General features: G+C 39.5%; 1 long non-coding RNA gene across 1 annotated transcript in view; it reads left to right on the top strand.

Moving 5' to 3' along the window:
- The first annotated feature begins 3,317 nt into the window (after nt 1-3,317).
- The window catches only part of LOC124524698 (uncharacterized), a 46,056-nt gene continuing 26,957 nt past the window's right edge, over nt 3,318-22,416 (top strand). The window contains exon 1 of the long non-coding RNA XR_006965301.1: nt 3,318-3,805. This is a non-coding gene — a long non-coding RNA (uncharacterized LOC124524698). The remainder of the gene's footprint in view (nt 3,806-22,416) is intronic.

Below are 22,416 nucleotides of genomic sequence, written 5' to 3' on the forward strand. Positions count from 1 at the left end.
CTTTCGTTTATGCATCTTTGTACTGTTCTTTCCTCCCCCAATACCCTCTTCCCCCTCTCCCTTTTCTGCTTCTTGAAATCTTATTCCTGTTTCCTGATCCAGCTAACATGCAACTTTGCCAAGTCCTCTTTGACTTTCTCGCTCAACTATGATATCCCTGCCCCCTTTCCTCCTGTGGAATTGTCTTTATCTGGCTGATGTCTCTTAACATTCTGTGTCCAGGGTGATGGTTATTTGTGGAATTATGTTCCCCACTAGACTGTGAGCGCATTGAGGACAGTAACCATATTTTATTCACCTTGTTCACATTGAGCCGCCCGGCACAGCCTCTGGTGAATAGGGAGTATTCAACAAATCATAGTTACGTTTTAATTTGACTTCCCTCCCCAAGTGTTCAGACTCATTAGTACACGGACAGAAACCAACTGGTGCCCTGTTGCACTGGTGCTGCCTCTTTTAGCTGTAGAACAACCTCCTAATCAGCCCAGACTACAAACAGACGGCTTCTTCTTTTCATCACTTCACTTTCACGTTTAAAGACTTTTTTTCAAATGCAACCGCCTTCCTCATAGCCTCTGCAGAGAAACACAGAATGGCAAGTGCCCATGGACACAGGCACGTTCATTTGCACACCCGCACGTGTACACTTTCTCTTTACCTCCTACCAACTGAATCCTGATAAATATTGTGAATCAGTTTTTTGAAAACCAGATTCATTGTGATATAATTTGCATACAGTAGAACACATCATTTAGGTGCCTATTTCTATGCATTTGGATAAACACATTGTACGAGTTAGGTTCTTAAGAGAAATAGAATCAGGAGGAAATCACATCGAGAGAGAGAGATGGATAGAGAAATGTATTTCAAGACATTGGCTCACACGATTGTGGGGGCTGACAAGTCCAAAGTCCACAGAAGAAGGCCACTGCAGTCTTGAGGCAGAGTTTCTTCTTCCTCAGGAAAATCCCTGTTCTGCTCCTAAGGCATTTCAACTGATTGGATGAGGCCCACCCACACTATCAGGGATAATCTCCTCTACTTAAAGTCAAATGGTGGTAGGTGTTAACCATACCTACAAAATACCTTCACAATAACACCTAAATTAGTGTTTGACCCAATGTCTGGATACTATAGCCTAGCCAAGCCCACACATAAAAAGTACCATAGGAGGCATACAGCTCTATAATCACAACCTTAATGAAGATACAGAATAGTTCAATTATCCCAGAGAATTCCTTCATGCCTCTTTGTGGTCAATACCACCATCACCCCCTGACCATGCCCCCAGCCCTGTCAAAGCCCTGATCTGCTTTCTGTCCCTGAACTTTTGTCTTCTCCGGAATATCACGTAAATGCAATCACTCAATATGTGACCTTTTGAAATTTGCTTTTTCTGCTTAATATGATGTATATGAGATTCATCCACGTTGGTGCATGTATCAGTAGATTGTTTCTTTTTATTGCTGAGTATATTGTCTTGTATGGAAGTACCATGATTCTAAATAAGTTTTGTGGATGGGAGAGGTACGCCTCCTACATTGTTCTAAATCACACATTACCAAAGTTTGAAATTTTATAGGCATGCAAATCAAATTAAAAAGACTAGAAAGCCCTCCTAGACATAACTCAATGAGAAGTCAGTTATGAAGTACACTCCCCCAATGCCTGCACAGGTATTTGGCCTTGAAAAAAAATAAATGATTTCATTGGCCACACAGAGTCAAAGCCAAGGTGTATTTTAAAAGCATCAGTTATCATAATCTTTTTATTGGCCATATGGCACAACGAACTATTTTAGGCTAGACTCCGTTAACTCTGATTTTCATAATGGCTAATGGCTAAGCCACAAAATCAGATCAGGGAAAGGCTGGACTCCCGAAGTAGTCATGAAGAATGCTAAAAGGTATAACACTGATGGTCAGACATGACAGATGGTCAGAAATGACAGACTTGTGTGTTTTGGAGTAGGTGTCAATCACTCTGCATAAAAAGGAAGTGTGACTTCTATCCACTTGATCTGACATAGCAAAACTCCCTAGGACCCATGCTCAAGAAGTCAAGTTGAAAGTCTATGATCTGGTCTGGTCCAGTTGGGCCAGCCCATCTGGATTTAATGGACCTCAGTCTGCTATGACTAAAATCTCTCCCTCCTCATCTATGATATTCATGACATAGGATGAAGGCTTAAAAAAAATTTTTTTTTTTAAAATAGATGGTAGGATCTGGAACAAGATTTGAATGCCTTATAAGCTCAATACCAAAGTTGACCTATTTTCCATCGTCTATTGTGGAAACAGGTAAACAAGTACAAGCAAGTAATTGGACAAAGAACTAAAAAATTATTAATTGTGATAAGTCCAAAGAAGGAAGTAAATAAGGAGCTGAGGTTCAGAGCATTCTAGATGGGTGAAAAGGAAGTCTTCTCTAAGAGTTTTGAGAAAATATGGCAGGGGGATGAGTTTGGGGAAAGAAGTTACTGACAGAAGGAGCAGCATGTGTAGAGGCCATAACAGAGATTCAGGGTAACCGGAACAGGGTAAGCAAGCAGGTGAGGGACACAGGACAGGGTCAGAGGAAATGTCAGATCAACTGCAGCTTGTGGGCATAAGAAGTTTGGGTTTCCTTTAGTGAAAGGGGAAGCTTTTGGAGGGTTCCGAGAACATGGGGGTCAGATGATCCAATTCATGTTTTAAAAGGATTATTTTTGCTGCTATGGGACAGCGTTTTGCAGTGAGACAGGATTGGGAGAAAGGAGAACAGCAGGATACAGCTTGAAAAAGTCTAGGTGAGAGAAGATAGTGAGAATGGAGATAAGATGAGAGGCAGATAAGAAGATAGTTGCACTTTCAAGCAGGCCCTGTTAATGGATTGTGACTAAGGAGTAGAGGTGAAGGGAGAAAACAGGCTGATTTGCAGATTTCTGGCTTGAATGATGTGGTGTTTTTGACATTTAATTAAACAGGAAAGACTGGTTCAATATTGGTGCCTGGAGCTCAACAAAGCTGAACTACTATTTGGGGATTTCAATATCACTAATATTTAAAGGTATGGGAATTGCTGAGATTACCTGGGAAGAAAGAGTGAGAGAAGAAGAGCCCCAGACAGAACGTGGAGGAAAGACAACATTTCATTCAAGTGAAGAAGAAAGAGGAGACCAAGAATACTGGGCACAGTGAGATAAAGAAACCCCAGGGAATGTGCTGGAAAGGAAGTGGAGAGAGTAGTGCTTTAAGAATAGGGGAGTCATCTGTGGGATGGAGCTCTGTTGAGGGAATAAAAGAAATAAGGGGAAGAAACTGGGCACTAATTTTGGGAATAGGAAAGCAACTGTTGACCTTGACAAGTTTTGATGGAAGGGTCATGGGTGGGACTTCAGAAACTGGGACGCAGGGAAGCGGAAATATTGTGCATATGGACAACTTCGTTGGAAGTTTTGCTGTGGGGTCGAGCAATGGCATGTCCTCTGAGGGCAGAGGGAGCTGGGAGGGAGAATATGGGGTTTAACAAGATGGGAGATATTAATTATAATTACAATTATATGTGAAAAGAATGATTCCTAGTAGGTGGCACCGGTGGTGCAGGAGAGTGAAAAGACGATGCCCGAAGGAGGCAGAGGGCACGAACTTGGGGAATGCACCTGCGGCAGGAAGGGAAACATTTCCTCCACCGGGGCCGAAGGAAAGGAGAAGATGGATGCCCGTGCTTCTGATGTGGCACCTGGTAGGATGAATGAAGGACCATGGCTGTTATCTGAGAGAGGAGGGGAGAAGGGAACCTGGAACACCTCAGCAAAGAGGACAAGGTAGGAAGTCATTTTTTCTTTCTTTCTTTCTTTCTTTCTTTCTTTCTTTCTTTCTTTCTTCTTTCTTTCACAAAATCCAAGCCTGGAGAAACGAAGCATATTGATCAGCACTGTTGAAGGCTCATGTGAGATATGGGCCGTGAATTTATGGTGAAACCAATTGTCTAGTCTGTAAGATTTCGTGCAGCCGTAGTATCTAATTTTTTCAGCTGTTTTGTTCAGCTGTTCTGGTGTAGACATGGGAAAGGAGGATGTGGGGTTCAGGTAGGATTGGTGTTTTATTAGGTAGGTAAAAAGGAAGGAGAATGAAGGAATGGGATAAGGTTGGAAATGATGAGCCGCAGATTCTAGGTTGGACATTGTGGGAAATAAAGCCAAAGCAGTGGCTAAAGAACAGTGAGGAAATGATGGCACTTATTATTCTACTTGGGTAATATCTGCAGCCTAGGAAGCAAAATGAAAGCTGGAGATTTCAGGTTTAAGAGGTCACACTGCCATGCTAAGAGAACAGGGACCACTGCTGTAAGAAATTTATAAGCTTTTAACAACCTCCTGTTAGAAGTGGTCATGAGCTGACTCTTTCTCTGTAAGTTACTCATAGCTTCAGGGAAGAAGAGAGCCCTGTGTTTGTATTTGGGACCGCATGGAAGGGGAAACCTGGGGAGAATGTCCCAGTGCATAACAGTGGTGAAGCCCTAAGGGATAGACCAAGGTGGGGTGGGCAGATTCCTTGAGGAAGAGAGGAATGCCCAGGGCCTGAGAAGGATCCTGGGTCTCAAAGCAGTTGGGTGGAAAATTCCAAGTAAACTTCTCCCACAAGGAACCTGAGAACCTGTGATGGAGGTCTGATTTTGTTATCGTTAAATGTGGATTAAATTAACTCAGTTATATTTAAATAACTCCAGCAATCTCCTCAGGAGCACCTAATGAATGGTATTCGTTTCCCTATTAGAAAGGCAGCATGTCATATTGAAAAAAAAAAATGAAATTTAGGGGCAGATGTATCTAACCTTGATTCTTGACCTTGCCACTATTTGGCCATGTGTTCTTGAGCAAATTGTGCCACTTCTCTGAATTTCAGTTCTCCGATCTATAAAGCAAGGCTGATAATAGTGCTTATTCATATCTTTATTCTAAGGCATAAGTAATTAAGGTAAGGAAACAATTTTGAAAATTGCAAAACTATGTGCAACGTTAGTGTAGTAGGAATGAACACTAGTCCACAAATATAGATGTGTAAGGAATATTGTGTTTCATAATTTTCCTTTATATCATTTGTTTAAGTTTAAAAAAATTTATATTTTATTTTATTTTATTTTATTTTATTTTAATTCCAGTGTAGTTAACATACAGTGTTGTTAGTTTTGAGTGTACAATACAGCGATTCAGCAATTCTGTATGTTACTTAGTGCTCATCATAAGTGTACTCTTAATCCTCTTAACCTATTTTGCCCATCCCCTCACCCACCTCCCCTGTGGTAACCAGTTTGTTCTCTATAGTTAAGAGTCGGTTTTTGGGGGTGTCTTTTCTTCCTTTGTTCATTTGTTTTGTCTCTTAAATTCCACATATGAGTGCAATCCTATGGTATTTGCCTTTCTTTAACTGACTTATTTCACTTAACATTACACTCTCTAGCTCCATCCATGTTGTTGCGAATGGCAAGATTTCATTATTTTTTGGCTGAGTAATACTCCATTGTGTATATTCCTTGCATCACTTCAAGTCTGAATCTGAGCTCCACCCACTCCTGAAAGTGCTCAAAATTCAACTTTGACATTATTCAACTGCCATGTCCTCCTACTATCTCCTAATATTCAAGGTTCTTGGTGTTTCCCATAACACCACAACATTGCTTTGGTAGATAGCCCCCGTCGGTTACTACAGAGACACCATATGACTCCATCAAGCCCAGTATCGTCTATGGCAAACTTGGTGAGGTCAGCCTTCGCAGATGGACTATGGAGCCATCTTTGCAGAGAGACTCCTACAAGGGAGGAAATCCCAGGCCTACTTGAGGAAGGGGCCTCTTTTCCTCCTCAACCTTGGGCGATTTTTCTTCTCTTTCCTTGCCCTCAAAACGAAAACAAAAACAAAAACAAAAATAAAAATCTTTCAATCACTATACTCTCCTTCTGGGACACTTAATGTTATTTTCTCAAAGGGCTTTGGCTTTTACAAGTTCGGGAAAAACTATTACTTGGGAGTCTCTTTGCTTTCAGCTCTACCAAAATTCCTAACATGGGGATATCCCAAAGGACCTGGATACCTCTGTGAAAAGAATTAAGAGGAGAAAGTAGAGAAAAGACAACCAAAGCTCTTTTAATAAATTATATTCTGTAGTGGTTATTTTTATTAATTTATAGGCAATGTTGGCATGGCAATCTTGTTGGATAGTTTGCCTCATTAAGGGACTAGCCAATTCAAGAACTTGGAAAACATTGACTTTAGGAGTAAATGAGATACACATGAAAATTTTAATTCTTTCAAGGAAGATGCTATCTAAATACCAGGCACTGAATGAATAGGAAATATTGGCCCATTTGATAATGCAGGTACTACCTTCTCTTAACTGGGAAAAGTATCCATAACTAGGCACGATTTAGGAGATCCATACATATTAACTGAACACACAAATGGACACTTATAAGCCACCTTTTTCCAAGAATGGCTTGAAGCACTGAAGCAAATTTCCTATTGAGGGTCTGGTTGCCATGTTCAGCCAGCTGGGGAAATGAGCCTCACATGGCCTGTTAGAGTCAGTCCTATTTGACTAGATGGCGGTCCATCTGGCTGAGCACACAGTTCCATCCCCTCCCATGTTCCTGTGCCTGAAACGGCAACAATAAACACCTCATTTAAGACATTGCCCCTGTGAATCCAGAAGAACAGTGGCAAATTGAATGTCACTACATGATGTGTGCAATTCATCAACAAAAAGGCTCTAAGGAGAAGACAGACCCCACCAGAAATAATGTGCATGAATGAAAATTCTTACTCATTATTCCAAAATCAAAACAAGGAATCTTAAAGTATTATCTGGTTTTATTCCCTGCCTCCACACAGCCTGAACCCACTACAGCATTACCAATGTTTACCCCAAATATCCAGACAAAGGAAATCTGTTGAGGTACAAAACATCCCTCCCTTTGCCTTTTAAGCCATCCTTTTCTACCACATTCTTGTTCACTCAAATGCTGGAGTGAAGGATCCCAAAACTTAATGTAGGAGATAAGAACAGGTGGCTAATGAGATAAAAATCTAATAAACCAGCATTCAGATTTGGAGAACTTAGTTATATTTTGGAGGCAGATTATTTAATTTGCAAAGACAGCAACAATGTAATACATTTGCTTTGCAAAATAATGGAGTGCTCCTCTTTCTCAAATTTTTTAAAAGTAATCTCTACTCCCAACGTGGGGCTCAAACTCACAACCCCAAGATCAAGAGCTGCATGCTCTACTGACTGAGCCAGCCAGGAACCCCTCTGCCTTATTTTTAAAATATGAAACTGTAAATAATAAAATATTTAAGTATAAAGGCAATAGTACATTTGTCTTATGAACTCCAACACATTTCAAAAAAGAAAGTGAAGCCCCAAGTGATAAAGAAAATGGTCCAAGGTCACACAGACAGACGTGGGAAAACCTTGATTTAAACCTAGTGATTAAACGCTCTATGGCGACTGAGCATTTTAAGAATGTTTCAAAATGTTTTCTTTTTCTGTCTCTCCCCCTTTGTCCTTAGTTTTGATTCATCAGAGTTTGAATGTTATAAAGTACTCCCTTTTATTTGCTAAAAGGAAGAATGAATCTCTTGGCTTCCCTTATTGCTCCTGAACTCGTGGCCGGGGTCCTCACATCTGTGCCAGATGTGAGACATTGAAGCCCACCAGGTCTACAACTTTGGCCTAAATCTGACAATGTTTGTTCTCCAATTTACAGAAGTTATTTATTTATTTATTTATTTATTTTTAAAAAAGAATTTTTTTTCAACATTTATTTATTTTTGGGACAGAGAGAGACAGAGCATGAACGGGGGAGGGGCAGAGAGAGAGGGAGACACAGAATCGGAAACAGGCTAAAGGCTCTGAGCCATCAGCCCAGAGCCTGACGCGGGGCTCGAACTCACGGACCGCGAGATCGTGACCTGGCTGAAGTCGGACGCTTAACCGACTGCGCCACCCAGGCGCCCCAGAAGTTAATTTTTTAAACCTCAAAATATTTCAGCTGAACCAGTGTGTCAATTCCAACTATGACAGTAGATAAAAACAATGTGAAATGGAATGAATGGGTGAAACGTGGTGTCTGGGTAGGAGGAAAGAAAGCATAGTCAGAACCCGCTTCTAGAAAGAGTAAGGACTCCACACACACACCTAAATCTTTACAACTCTGCAGCTCTGGCTGACCTCATTTTGCTCAGTCCATTAGCACCTCTTCCTACGGCTGAAGACTAGGCTAGTTTAGAACTAGTGGACATCACCAGAACTGTCCTACCACCATCCTGACATCCCTTGATGTCCAAACTTCAGTGACCTGCTTTGCTAAGCCCCAGATCTGTGTTCGTCAATGGACATCTTTCTGCTCAATCATGTGCAGCTCTTTCTACTCCAAGCACACATCGTCCAAGGTGAGACACCTGATGGCTCAGCAATACTTTAAATCACCTCTTGTTGATTCCATGGTTTAATGGTCTTGTTCGCCACCCTATCTCAACCACTCATATCTGAAGATAAACCTTAGACATTGTCCTTAATAACAACTGTATGATCTCAATTTCCATCATCCCAATTCTGACAATCTCTACTTCCTAAGTTTCCAGCCCACTTCTTCTACTACTCCCACCTTCATCATTTTTCAACCCTTCAAAGCACTCAATCCATTAACCTGAACACATTTTCTCGGTTAACGTCCTCATAACCTCGTTTCCCTCATTACTCCACTTAGATTCCATAGCTCATTACACTCACTCTTGTGCACTATCTCAAGAGTATATTACGTTCACTTGGAAAATGCCAGGTGTGGTTCAGTCTCCACCTACTCTGCACCTGCATCAGTGGGCTGAATGAAAAACATAAAATATTTCACTTTAAATGTATGACCACCAACCTCAGGTAGGCTCTTTTCCTGTCATGTTGTCATTCTCCCAAGGATGCTGTACCATTCACGCTTCCCTTCTCAAACCTCCCCAAATTTCTTCTTCCACCTCATTCTTAGATGATGACTTCAGTTTTATTCTATTGAGAAAATAGAATAATTTGGAAACGGATTTCCATACTCCTGCCTCTGAAACTCTGCACTGCCTCCTTGTTAAAATGGTTGAATTCTAAAGAAATCCCCTCTGCCTGAGATCGTGATCTCTCCGTCGTCCATGGAATTTGCCCCTGCAGTCATCCCCTCTCTGTTCTGCATCATTTAACTCTATAATTTTTTTTTGTTGAGATATAATTAAAATACCATAAAATGCACCTCTTTAAAGTCTACAGTTTGGGGCACCTAGGTGTGGCTCTGTCGGTTGAGCATCTGACTTTGGCTCAAGTCATGATCTCATGGTTCTTGAGTTCGAGCCCTGCGTCGGGCTCTGTGCTAACAGCTCAGGGCCTGGAGGCTGCTTCTAATTCTGTGTCTCCCTCTCTTTCTCTGCCCCTCCCCTACTCATGCTCTGTCTCTCTCTCTCTCTCTCTCTCTCTCTCTCTCTCTCTCAAAAACAAATAAACATTAAAAAAATTTAAAGTCTACAGTTCAATTGCTTTTAATTTACAAAACTGTGCACACATTACTACTATGTAATTCTAGAATATTTTCTTCATGCCCAAAGAAGCCCTTTACCTGTTACCCCATCCCTCCATCCCCCAGTCCCTAGAAACCACTAACCTACTTTCTGTGTCTATGGATTTTCCTATTATGGGTCCTTAATATAAAGGAAATCATACAACGTGTGATCTTTTGTGACTGGTTTCTTTCACTTAACCATAATGACTTCTAGGCCCATCCATAATGTAGTATGAATAAGTACTTCATTCCTTTTTTGGCAGGGTAATATTCCACTGTATGGATATACCACATTTGTTTAACTAATCGTCAACTGATGAATAATTGGTGGTTTCCACTTATCGGTACTATAAATAATTCTCCTATGAATGTTCATGTACAAGTTTTTGTGCACATATATGTTTTCAATTACCTTGGGTATATATAGCTAGGAGTGGAAATGCTGGCCTTATTGTAGCTCTGTAACTTTTAGGAACTGCTGAAATGTTTTCGAGTGCAGCTGCACGATTTTGCATTCCCCTCAGCAATGTGTGAGTTCCATTTTCTTCGCATTCTTACCAACACCTACTGCCCATCTTTTTTATTATAACCATTCTAGTGGGTGTGAAGTGATATCTATTGTGACTTTGATTTGCATTTTCCTAATGATTAATTATATCGAGCACATTAAGAAACAATGCATTCTTTCTAGTTCCCTTTTCTCTGGTTCCTTCTCTGGATGCCTTATCTGTCTGTCCTGGGACAATCTGCTGCCCAGAATATTTCTCATCTCCTCCACCCCCACCCAACCCCAGCCAAAGGTCTCTGTCCTAGTTGCCATTTCTGTTCATCATGCCATCTCTTTAAGGAATACTGGTAAATGTTGATGTCACATTCCAGGTAACATATTTGCATTTTCCCAGAATTCTTAGATGACATAAAGTTTTACCCTAAAGCAATGGGTACATATAATGATGCTGTAGCAGATTGCTAAGGGAGTTATTTGGGGACAAACAATCCTTTCTTCAATCCTGGATTTGAAAGCCTAGTCAATTTCATCTCAGGAAGCCACTTAAATATGTAAGCTCCATTTTCACGTTCATTTAAAGGAGATATACTAAGTAATCATTAATTCCAATCAAAACATTCTTTCTCTGTGATCCTAGCTGTTTTGTTGTTTGTAACAAAACATGAAGATAAGTTCTAAAAATCATTTAAGCCTGTCAAAGGAAAATTTAATAAACTAGATGAAAGAGGCTCTCTTGGACATATTAATATCTAAAGTCTTCCGAATCCATGCTACTAAATACAAGTTGTATTTCAAAGGGCCTCAGGTTATAAGGACGGTGACTAATGAATTACAAAGAAAGGTAATTAAGTTCCTACATTCCCTAAAAGCTTGCTTTGTGAGACCCTCTGACACTCTTTTAGCGGAGACTGTAACTTCTGATTAGCATTGTTAGGAAAATTGCCCACTTCTTTTCTATTTTCAGACTCCTTTCAGACTGGGGGTGTAGCTACAGCAGGCTGTGGAAATTTGGGAGCAGATCAGGAAAGGAAGTGTGATGTGTCAGAAGTTGCTTTGCTATTAACCAGCAGTGGTGTTGGGGCAAGTCATTTAAATGCTCTATGCCACGGATTTCCTTATCGGTAAAGTGAGGGATAAGACACGACTTGTGAGTTTCCCTCCACACCTTATGTTCAATGATCCAAGCTTTCTCATCCAAAGGCATATGAAATATTGTAGAATGTCCCATGGCTCGTGGGGGTTTAAATAACATTTGAAATAAAAATCAAAGCCAAATAACCTTTTTGACCTGGACAACTTCTTTTCATGACTTACTGGAGCATTAAGAAAGGAGACTGACTGGGGTTCCTGGGTGGCTCAGTTGGTTAAGCGTCTGACTTTGGCTCAGGTCATGATCCCATGGTTCATGAGTCTGAGCCCCATGTCGGGCTCTGTGCTGACAGTTCAGAGCCTGGAGCCTGCTTTGGATTCTGTGTCTCTCTCTCTCTTTCTACCCCTGCCCTGATCATGCTGTATCTCTCTCCTCCCAAAATAAATAACAAAACATTTTAAAAAAAGAAAGGAGACTGACTGATATTCCTTATGCAACTGGCATATCAAACAAGCTTGATGTGTGCATTGGAATCAAAACACAGTTTAATTTTTAGCCCCCTCCCCCCTCCCCATCCTTTAAAATGTTATCCCGTGGTGGTAATCTTTTGCCTGTGGTAAGCTTTTTCCTGCAAACTCCTGACTTTCTCTTCACTCTTAGGAGCTAATGCAACATTTACTTTAAGTGACAAACACCTTCCATTCAGAATATATGAAGTTCAGCTCTTTTTAATCACCAAAATGCCCGAATTAATTTAGTATAACATTTTCTTCCCTCCTCTAATGTGGACCTGCTTCTCAGAACAGGGAGCATGGCCTTGGACTTCCTACTGCCTATATTACTCCTCAGAAAGGCCCTAGTGGGAAAGGCCTAGAGGAGGAAGAGGACAATTCTCTCTAGGATGGAGAAATCATGTTTTATGGGCCAGGCCCCAGAGTTGGTGAAAGCCATCTTCTGTTTCTCCCATAAAGTGCTTTGGAGGACTCTCTGGAGGTTTTGTGTCCAGACCCTCTCTCTTGCAGTTTCTTTGACTCAAGCAGAAGAAAATTTAACCTGTGTTGCCAAGTGAGACTCCTTTCTCAGACTTCAATCACCTGGTGTTACGCCCTCCAACTCCCATCATCCCTCCGGGTTCTCTCCTTATCCCCCCCCCCCCCCCCCACCGTTGGCCCTGTAGGACAGGATCCTCAACAATCCCATTCCAACTTAATGTCCACCATTTCTGTCTCCACTGTGGGGAAACTCATGTATCCCTTGCCTCTCTAAACCCTGGGAGACCAGTCTAACCTCAACAAAGCAACTGTTTGGGCCTTCTCTTTTCCTCAAGATTTCTGTGGCAGGCTCAGACGACATCCCACACTTGGCCTTACTTGCTCACTTGTAAATCAGGAGCTAGTTTTCTGTGTATCCTAATGTCAGGGGACATAATTTCAGTACTTTCTGAGTGGACACCTTAGAGGCAATCTAGCCCAAGGGCTGCTGCCCTGCAGGCCTTTAAGTAGATGGCCCATTTTTTGCCCTCTGACAGTCCCACCTGCTCCCGAAAGACGGGTATGAGGAAGCAGAGCAAGGCAACAGGTCTGTCCAAAAAGAAAACAAAAAAATGTTTCACTGAACTCTTCTCCAAAGCTTTTCTCTAATGCTTTATATACCTTGATCTCATTGAACCATCCAAAATTTGAGAGATTTTATTAACTTTATAAATTCTGTGTTTGAGAGTGATGGACAGGTTTATGCCTCCGTTACTAGAATCTAATATTTATTGTGTTGATGCTTCAGTTGAAACCAATTACAGGAAGAGTCTTCTTCTACCATCCTGTGACAGTCACGTTAAATCCATGGGTGACATGCTGTTACAAAAAAAAACAAACAGCAAAACAAAAACCCTCAAAACAAAACAAAAAAAATTTGGAAAGATAACACAACAAGGGAAACTATTTTAATCGCTCTAACATGAACACATACTTTGATGGTTTTACTTTCGAGTCTATAAAGCCATGGTTCTTTTATAGCTGTAATCTAATTGTACACACATGTTTGCAATCTATTTTTTCACAACGTATTCCTCACAAACGTTTTGTGAAGTCATGCTTGGAATTTAAATGTGTACAACGTTATTCCCTACGTTGACGTGCCATTCGTTCATCAGAGACTCTGAGTGCCCACTCTGTGGCTGGTGCTGGTTGAGGTGCTGTGGAGTTGCTAAAGTTAAAAGAAGTAAATATTCTGCTTAGGGGAGTGCAGATGATTACAAGGCAGTACTGTATTTGTGACAAGACAGAACCCATATGAAGTGGGAGTAGAGAATAACACATATCTGTGTGGGTTTTGGTTTTTTTTTTAAGGAAATTAGGAAGAAACCACACAGGAAGTGTTAATGTGAGATGCTTATGGAGGGCGTGTGGGAGTTTGCTAGGCAGACCAGCAGGGGGAGGGCACCCAGGTGGATGGAACAGCCGTGCAAAGACCCGGGGGTTTATTTCAGTCTTGTAAAAGGTGCGAATGCTTTCTTTTCTTTTCAAAACGGTTACTGAATTATTGGAAATTACTCAATAAGTCTCTTCTCGAGTATAGAGTTCTACTGAAAAGCTTGCTTGATCATTCGGTTTCTGGTGTTTCTTGGTCTACATCCAGTGTCTCCATGCAGTTCCAAGGATTGAGCCATTTTTTGGAAGGGCCACACTCCTTAAAGTATTGTTTCTTTTTAATGGTTTCAAATGTCTAATAAGCTAATCTACTCTCAAAGCTTCTTTGTCAAGCAATTTTTCTCTAAGTTGTTATAAGTCTAATGTTTCCTTAAAGGAACATTAGCTCTCTTTTGATATTTTAAGATGTCAAAACTACTTTTGATATTTAAAACACTCTAAGACAAAATTGCTTCAAATTTTTAGCCGAATCAATCATCAATTTCATCACATTCTCTTTACCTTTGGCTTTAGATAAAAATCTTACGCCAAAGACTTGAGGCTAAATCTCACAGATTGTTGCCGTTTCTGCTGGTGTTTTGTTTAGATGTATTTCTTTACACAACCTCAGGAGGGTGTGTACCTTCATAACCCTTTGGATGATTTCAAAATATCTCTAGCTCCTTAAAAGCATGGGGGTTAGTCTGAATCTGTGGAATTTAATCTGTGGAGCAAAATCACCTGATAATTACCTACTTCTCTACATACAGAGGCGTTCTTAGGAGCATTTGGAGATGGTTGGGCCTCTTAACTTTATGCTCAGTGTTAGGTTTGCATCACTTTATTTCCATGGACTTCCTTCTCTCCTTGCTCCTAAAGCTTAGGGAAAAAATATACACAAATATAACACATTCATAGTAGAGGACCGATTCTGAGCCAAAGGTTAGGTTCCAGTGTGCCCCAAAGTACCTGATCCACAAGTGGGATGGGTGACTAGTCACTGACCTGTGGGGACTGCAGGCTATAGCAGAGTGAGGCTGGAGGCGGGGAGCATTCCCTGAAGGGATGGCACAGGTAGCCTGGACTCTTCCCCTGATTTTGGAGAGTAGGCGGGATAAGTTTTCCAAAGGTATTACACGTGCAGTACGTGGGCCCAAACAGTACTGCCAGAATGACGGAAAGGCTTTAGAACTTCAACACTGCTGCTGGAGTAATTCTAGAAATAGCATCCTTGGCATAGGCATAGCTTTCCTGAGAGGCTCATGTGATGTGCCATCCTTCAGTTGGCCTTGGATGCAATCATGAGTGTGGCGGAATGGGAGAAAGAACAGGCCACCTGGTAGTGGAGAGCACCCCAAAAACTTGGGTGAGACCAATCTAGGAACTCTGTAGTTTAATTGGACGAGACCTAGAGAGGGCGCATGACCTGGGAATCCCTGTGAGTTAATAACCAGGGGGAAAGGAGCTATTTAAGCTCCTATTAAAGCTATTATTAAGGGAGTTAATTATATCCATTTATACACAGAGGCTAATGGGATCTGGCAGAAGATGAGTTACACATAAACACTATTTGAATAACTTACAGTTAATAAATGTTAACTGGACGATGTTGGACACTTTCTTCAATTTCTAGGATTATAAAGATTTGGAGACTGTCCTAACACCAAAACAAACAAACAAACAAACAAACAAACAAACATATAATCCTAGAATATTTTGAAACACTGGCAGCATCACATGGTAGGAAAGTCATTGAGTTGGAGTCAGAGGGCATTATTTCTAGAAGTTCTCTTACTAATTTGAGACATTCATTCATTTCACCTCTCTGGTCTCATATCCTTTATTCATAAAATGAAGCAGTTAGGAAATGTGCTACAAAATTAAAGAAACTATATGTCAGTCTCATGCATGACCATAAATGGAAAATTCTCCAGTAAAATTCTAACAAATGAATCTGCTAGCATATTGAAGAATGATGCGCTTTGACCATGGTGGGGAGCACTATGGCCTGAATGTCCGTATCCCCCTAAAATTCCTATTTGGAAATCCTAACCCCCAAAGATATTAGAATGTGGGACTTCAGGAGCTGCATAGGTCTTGAGTGTAGAACGCCCATGAAAGAGACTAATGCCCTTATAAAAGAGACCCCACAGACCTCCCTAGTTCCTTCCACCATGTGAGGCCACAGCAGGGAGGCACCATCTAGGAACCAGAAAGTAGGCCCTGACTAGATGTTGAATTTGCCAGTGCCTTGGTCTTGGACTATTCAGACTCTAGAATTGGGGGAAATAAATTTCTTCAGTATAGAAGATACCAGTCTCTGGTCTTTCATTATAGCAGACCAAACAGACTGATAAGGTTTACCTCAGACATGGAAGAAGTGTTCAAGGTTAGGCATTGTGTCAATTAATGGAAGTCATTACATAAATATTTTAAAGAATTTTTTTTCAACATTTATTTATTTTTGGGACAGAGAGAGACAGAGCATGAACGGGGGAGGGGCAGAGAGAGAGGGAGACACAGAATCGGAAACAGGCTCCAGGCTCTGAGCCATCAGCCCAGAGCCTGACGCGGGGCTCGAACTCACAGAGCGCGAGATCGTGACCTGGCTGAAGTCGGACGCCTAACCGACTGCGCCACCCAAGCGCCCCTACATAAATATTTTAAAGGAGAAAACCACGGGATCATCTTTATAAATTGCAAATTACATTTGACACTATTAAGCATCCATTCTCATAAACCTCTGTGTATGGTAGATCCTTCCTTATCTTAATAAAAGCTAGAAACCAACAACGAATATCTATGGAAAACCCAAGACATTCTTATTGTGGACAAGACCAAAACCAAGACGAAGATGTCCATTGAGGTAGATAGTCTGTGAAGATACTGCCCAATGGACACATCTCCTGATATGCACCCCCTTGATCAGTCACTTTCACCCTGATTCTATTATAAGCAATCAAAAAAGCTCAGAAACCAAAAAATGAAATGATATGATGAGATTAACTTAATAGAAATAAAATTTAAAACTTGGCATGGTGAAATTTTACTCTAAACAAAATTAAATGACAAACCAACGTAGTAAATGTTTGCAACCTAATGGACAGATAGATGGACAATATCCATACTGGATAATGTTCTCATAAATCATTATGAAAATGAGAAGTACCCCATAAAAAGTGAGAAAAGGCTATGAATAAACATTTCACAGAAGGTGAATAAAAATATCCAGTAAAATCACTACTAACTAAAAACAAATAAAAATGAGATTTTATTTATGTATTTATTTATTTATGCATGTATGCCAATGTTGGTCAACAATTTAAAGAAGGAGAGCATTTAATTAAGAAATGGTCACTCTCTAATTGTTCTCTGGGGTTCAAGATCTCTTTCTTAAAAATATTTTTTATTGAAGAATAATAAACATAGTGAAAAGTATTCAAAACCTAAATGTAACTCTTCATAGAAAAGTATGAGATAAACATCTGTGTAATCAGCATCAGATCAACAAATAAAACTTTAGTAACATCTCAAAAGCACATTTCATGGCAGCCCCAATTACTACCCCTTCCCTTCTATTCCAAGGTAATAGTATTCTGATGTGTAATACTCTAGTTTAATTTCACCCATCTTTGAACTTCACAAAGGTGGAATCATTCTCCTAAGTCTACCTTGTTTTGCTCAATATTATATTTGTGAGATTTATCTTTGTTATTTCCTGTAATTATAATTCTATTTGTAAAATGCTTCACAAAATTTCACTGTATGAATATGCACAATTTTTCCTTCTACCCTTAACATTCAAGGTGTTTCTAGTTTGGGGCCATTATGAATCATGATTCTGTGATTATTCCTGTATGTGTCTTTTTGTGTATATGTTCAAACATTCCTATCCTTTTTACACCTAGGATTGGAAATGCTTTCTCAAAGAGAACGTGTATGTTCAGCTTGCACAGATAATGCCAGAACCTTTCCCAAAGTTTTACCAATTTACCAGCAATGTATAAGGGTTCAAGTTGCTCCTTATTCTTACTCACACATAGTAATGTCAGTCTCTTTAACTTTAGCTATTCTGGTGTATGCACAGCTTTCATTTTCATATTCCTGATGACCAAGTCCAGCAGCTTTTCATGTATTTATGAGCCATTTGAATAAGCCTTATAAACAAGCACCTACAGTTCAAGTACCTTGCCTCTTTTGCCTTGTCTGTGCTTTTCTGACTGAATTTTAGAAATTCTCTCAATGTTTTGTATAGAAGCCCTTTCCCAGAAAGGTGTTGCAAATTCCTTCTGTTCTGTGGCTTCCTTTCTACTCTTTTAATGGTATCTTGTCATAAAAAGGTGTTCTTAATTTTAATATAATAGAAATTATCAACATTTTCTTTTATGCTTCATGCTTTTTGTGTCTTGTTTAAGAAATCTTTTCCCTCCCAGGTCATGAAAATAGTCTTGTATATTATCTTTTAGAATTGGGCCGTCCATTACAGTAGCAACTAACCACGTGTGGCCATTGAAATGTAACTAATTGAAAAATTTTTTTTTAAATGGAAAGTTGAGTTCTTTGTTCATTCTGGTCATGTTTTTAAGGACTCAATAGCCACAGATATAGAACATTTCCATCATTGTAGAGAGTTCTGCTGGTCAAATATGTTCTAGAGTGCCATTTTGTTTTGCCTTATACGGTTCTAGGATATTATTCCCACATAAAATGATAATTAATTATATGACACTTTAGATAAAAACAAAACAAAAACAAAAATGAACTCGTGAATCTTTATTAAAAAAATTTCTAGGGGCACCTGGGTGGCTCAGTCAATTAAGCAGCCAACTTTGGCTCAAGCCATGATCTCACCTTTCGTGAGTTTGAGCCCCCAGTCAGGCCCTGTGCTGACAGCTCAGAGCCTGGAGCCTACTTGGGATTCTGTGTCACCCTCCCTTTCAGCCCTTCCCCAATCACACACTCTCTCTCTCTCTCTCTCAAAAATAAATAAATATTAGGGGCGCCTGGGTGGCGCAGTCGGTTAAGCGTCCGACTTCAGCCAGGTCACGATCTCGCGGTCCGGGAGTTCGAGCCCCGCGTCAGGCTCTGGGCTGATGGCTCAGAGCCTGGAGCCTGTTTCCGATTCTGTGTCTCCTTCTCTCTCTGCCCCTCCCCCGTTCATGCTCTGTCTCTCTCTGTCCCAAAAATAAATAAACGTTAAAAAAAAAAATTAAAAAAAAAAAATAAATAAATAAACATTAAATTTTTTTTTAATCTCAATGTTATTTTATTACTGGATTAGTAAAAATAAAAAATTCCAAAATGGAGAACTCACAGTAAAAGCTCTGCTCATGAAAATTCGGATCCACTTGCATATAGACCTAGGTGACATTATTGTGAGAATTAATGATGTAATGGCAGTATGCATGTGGGCAGGAAGACTGTGGGAGGAGATGTGAGAATGCTAATTTCCTCATCTTTAGTGGGAATGTAATCAGTGTTCTCCAAAATGAATCCAAATAGAAAATTTTGGTTTTTTGACTTTTACCACTTTTTACAAAGGCAGATTCCCTTAGCTTTAGGGATCTTTCAGGAAATATTTCTGTTGTGAAGAAATAATGATATAACGTTTATTAATTGTTTCAGTTTTGCTCATCCCTTTGTCTTCTATTAAATTCAGGTAAAATTACATTTAATAATTGAATAACTTAGGATGAACTCTATAGATGAATTACAACAGACCTCCGTTTTCCTTGCTTTGACCCTAGCCTCCTTTCCTTCTTTTTACCTTCTACTATTTCCCTGTGTTTCTTTCCCTACCTCCAAACTTGACAAACCACAAAGCTTGCAAAAATAGCTCTTGAAAGAATTGTTATGACAGTTGCTCGAATGGGATTGTACCAGTGATCCTCAGCAAAAAGCATGAGAAACTAGAACATTCTTTACCTCTTGCAACCACAATTTTTGCAGGAGTTAGAGATTTAAAAAAAAAAGAAAAGAAAAGAAAGCAATCCAGGCCACACCACAGGGACAGATATCCCCACCTTTTCCCTCTCCTGTAGAACTTTAGTTATGCTTTGGTCTGGGGATTAACCTGGTTTTAGGTTCTCGCTGATGTACATCAACTAATAAAGACTCTGGTTTTTATTTGAATCCCTTAAACTATTTTTTTCCTTGACTTTCCATTTTTTGTTCAAAAAATGTAATGTATGCCTCCATTTGCATATATGCAGAGAGAGAGAAAGAGATGGTAACTGACAGTTTTTTCTAAGCAGTTAAATTTTAGGTTTAATTGGCATTTTCCTACATCTTAAAATTCATTATAATCATAAATTACTGAAAGTAAGCATATTTAAAAAGAAGAGGATTTAAATCTATATGCTCTGATGTTATACAGAACCCATAGTACATTGTTAAGTAAACAAGATTTGGTCTTTAATGCTATTTGTCACTAAAGGAAACAAAGATCCTTGGCGAGTGCCTAACTCCATGTCTTGGGCTTGAAAAAAAAAATCAAGTTGGGAGTAGAACATCTTGTTTTGGCCAGAACACAAATATGCTATGAGAAAATGCCCTAGTGTTGCTTATAGGGCACATATTTGCCAAGGTGTGGCAGGTTCATCATCAAAAAGCCTGAATGAAAGCAGATTCCATTTAATAAGATGTATTAAAAGATAGCTGTAAAATAAAAATAGTGCTTATAACAGTATATGCTTATTTGTGTTCATTGTAATGTATATGGGATAGTTGATACAGGTGGGTAAGTTATTTAGATGAAGTATATATTGAATTTTTCTCGGTGTAGGCAGGAACAGGTACATTTTGGGAATTATGAGCAAACAAGTTATTTCTGGGAGAAGAAAGGATTTTACTAAAGATAGGAAGGATGGGAACCCAGAGCTCAGGTGGAAAGAGAGTTCCAAAGAATGCATCAAGTTGATGGACCCAAGGGGAAAGTAGATTGCACAGACTAGGTTCTCATCTCTTGAATCACAAAACCATGGATAAGGCTTTTAATTATAATAATATTCGAATAAAGTTATACCCAGATTTTCAAAAATTCTAACGGACTATATCAAAATTGTGAATAAATTTCAGAAGACAATGGGTTTTGCCATGTAGGCCAGGGTGCAATAAAGTGAAACATTCCTCTTTTTTTTTTTGGAGGAAGGTGTGATTTGTTTTGTTTAAAGGTATGACCTTGAAAAGTTCCATTTACAAGGGAGCATTGATCATAAAAAAAAAAGAAGGGGGGGTCTTATGAACACCCTTCTAGTTTGAAAGATCCTAAACACGACCAGATCTCATGTTATGACCAAGAATCAGTTAGTTATTTAATACTCCAGAACTCATCATCCTACCAGATTTGTGGAGATGGTGTTTTCTTTTGAGTCTGGCAGAATCACTATAACCTTGGGGAGGTATAATATAAATATAGAAAGAAGTGAAAAAGTGAATCACAATCATAGTATCATTGCTTTTGTATTAGGGTAAATAAACCTATAAAAATAAACTTCTAAATATTTTGAAGTCCAAGGTGATTGAATCAATAAAAAGGTGACAAATTAGACAGATTCCATTGAAATGTTTTGGATCACTTTGTTACTTACACTTTAAATCAATGTTTAAATATTTAAGATAATTTGTGACATGTGTAAATATTTATATATTGTGATGTTTAAAGGTCTAGAAACATGGTATTAAGTAGATTTATAGAATATAATAAGCTAAAGGTTAAAGAAGCACAAATAGAAGAATTCTTCCTGTCCAGATTCTGAGTATTCATAAATCACAAGCTGGCTTTCAACAATGGATACAATGAACTACTAACACGGGGCCGTCTCTCTGTGGCGATAAGTCCGTCTGTATCCTGATTGTGGTGATGGTTACTAGGATCTCCACCTGGGATAAAATTTCATAGCACTATAAATTCCCTCAAAGTAAATAATGTAAGAAGAGAGCCTGTAAAAACTCGTGGCACCCAAATAAGGTCTGTACCTAATAGCATTAGATCAATGCCAAAGTCCTGGTTTTGACATGGCCTATGGTGATGTAAGATATTATCATTGGAAGAAGCTGAGCGAAGGGTACGTGAAAATTCTTTGTACTGTTTTTGATACTTCTTATGACTCTTAAACTATTTGAAAATAAAATTGTTATAAAGAACATACATAGATATTAGTTATTGCATAAAGAACAGGTGCAGACAGGTGAGTCTGCTGAGCGTATTGTCAGCTGACCACTGTCCCTGAGCCTCATTTGGCCACTCTGTGAACTCAGGTATTGGCATGACATCAGGTAGATCTTTCTGAGTCTGCTAGGCCAGCTTGTGAATTTTTATTGTTATTAATAGTCTTGTAGGATTTAAGGCAACAGGAAGCAGTTATTAGCGTAAATACTACAGAAACCATCATATAGAGTAATTCTTCCCTCTGGATGGTGACTCCTTGAAAATTAATCTTTGGGCATCCCCCTAGATCACTTTCCCCACACAAGAACTTTTTGGCTATTAAAGTTGCACTCTCCCATTTAAAACCAGCCAACTGTTTCTCCTGACACTTGGAAAAGAAACGAGTCTCCTTACAGTGTCTGAAGGACTTATAAAATCTGTCTACTATTGACATTTCTAATCTCATCTTGTACATTCTTCCTCTTCCTCAGAACGCCTTAGCTATATTGGCCACTTGGCTGTTCTAGAACATACCTAGAACACTCCTGCTTGCTGGACTTAGATCTGCTGTTCCCTTTGCCATGCATTCACATTCTGTCTGAAAAGACTGAACTCGTCACTCTACATGGACTGTACTTCAGACCACTGTACTTTGCTTTTCTTTGCAGCACTTGTGACTAACTGAAGTTA

Source organism: Lynx rufus, unplaced genomic scaffold (genome assembly GCF_022079265.1).
Source record: "Lynx rufus isolate CCGP_SWC_20201006 ecotype Redwood Valley unplaced genomic scaffold, mLynRuf1.p SCAF_4, whole genome shotgun sequence".
In the NCBI taxonomy this organism is placed as follows: Eukaryota; Metazoa; Chordata; class Mammalia; order Carnivora; family Felidae; genus Lynx; species Lynx rufus.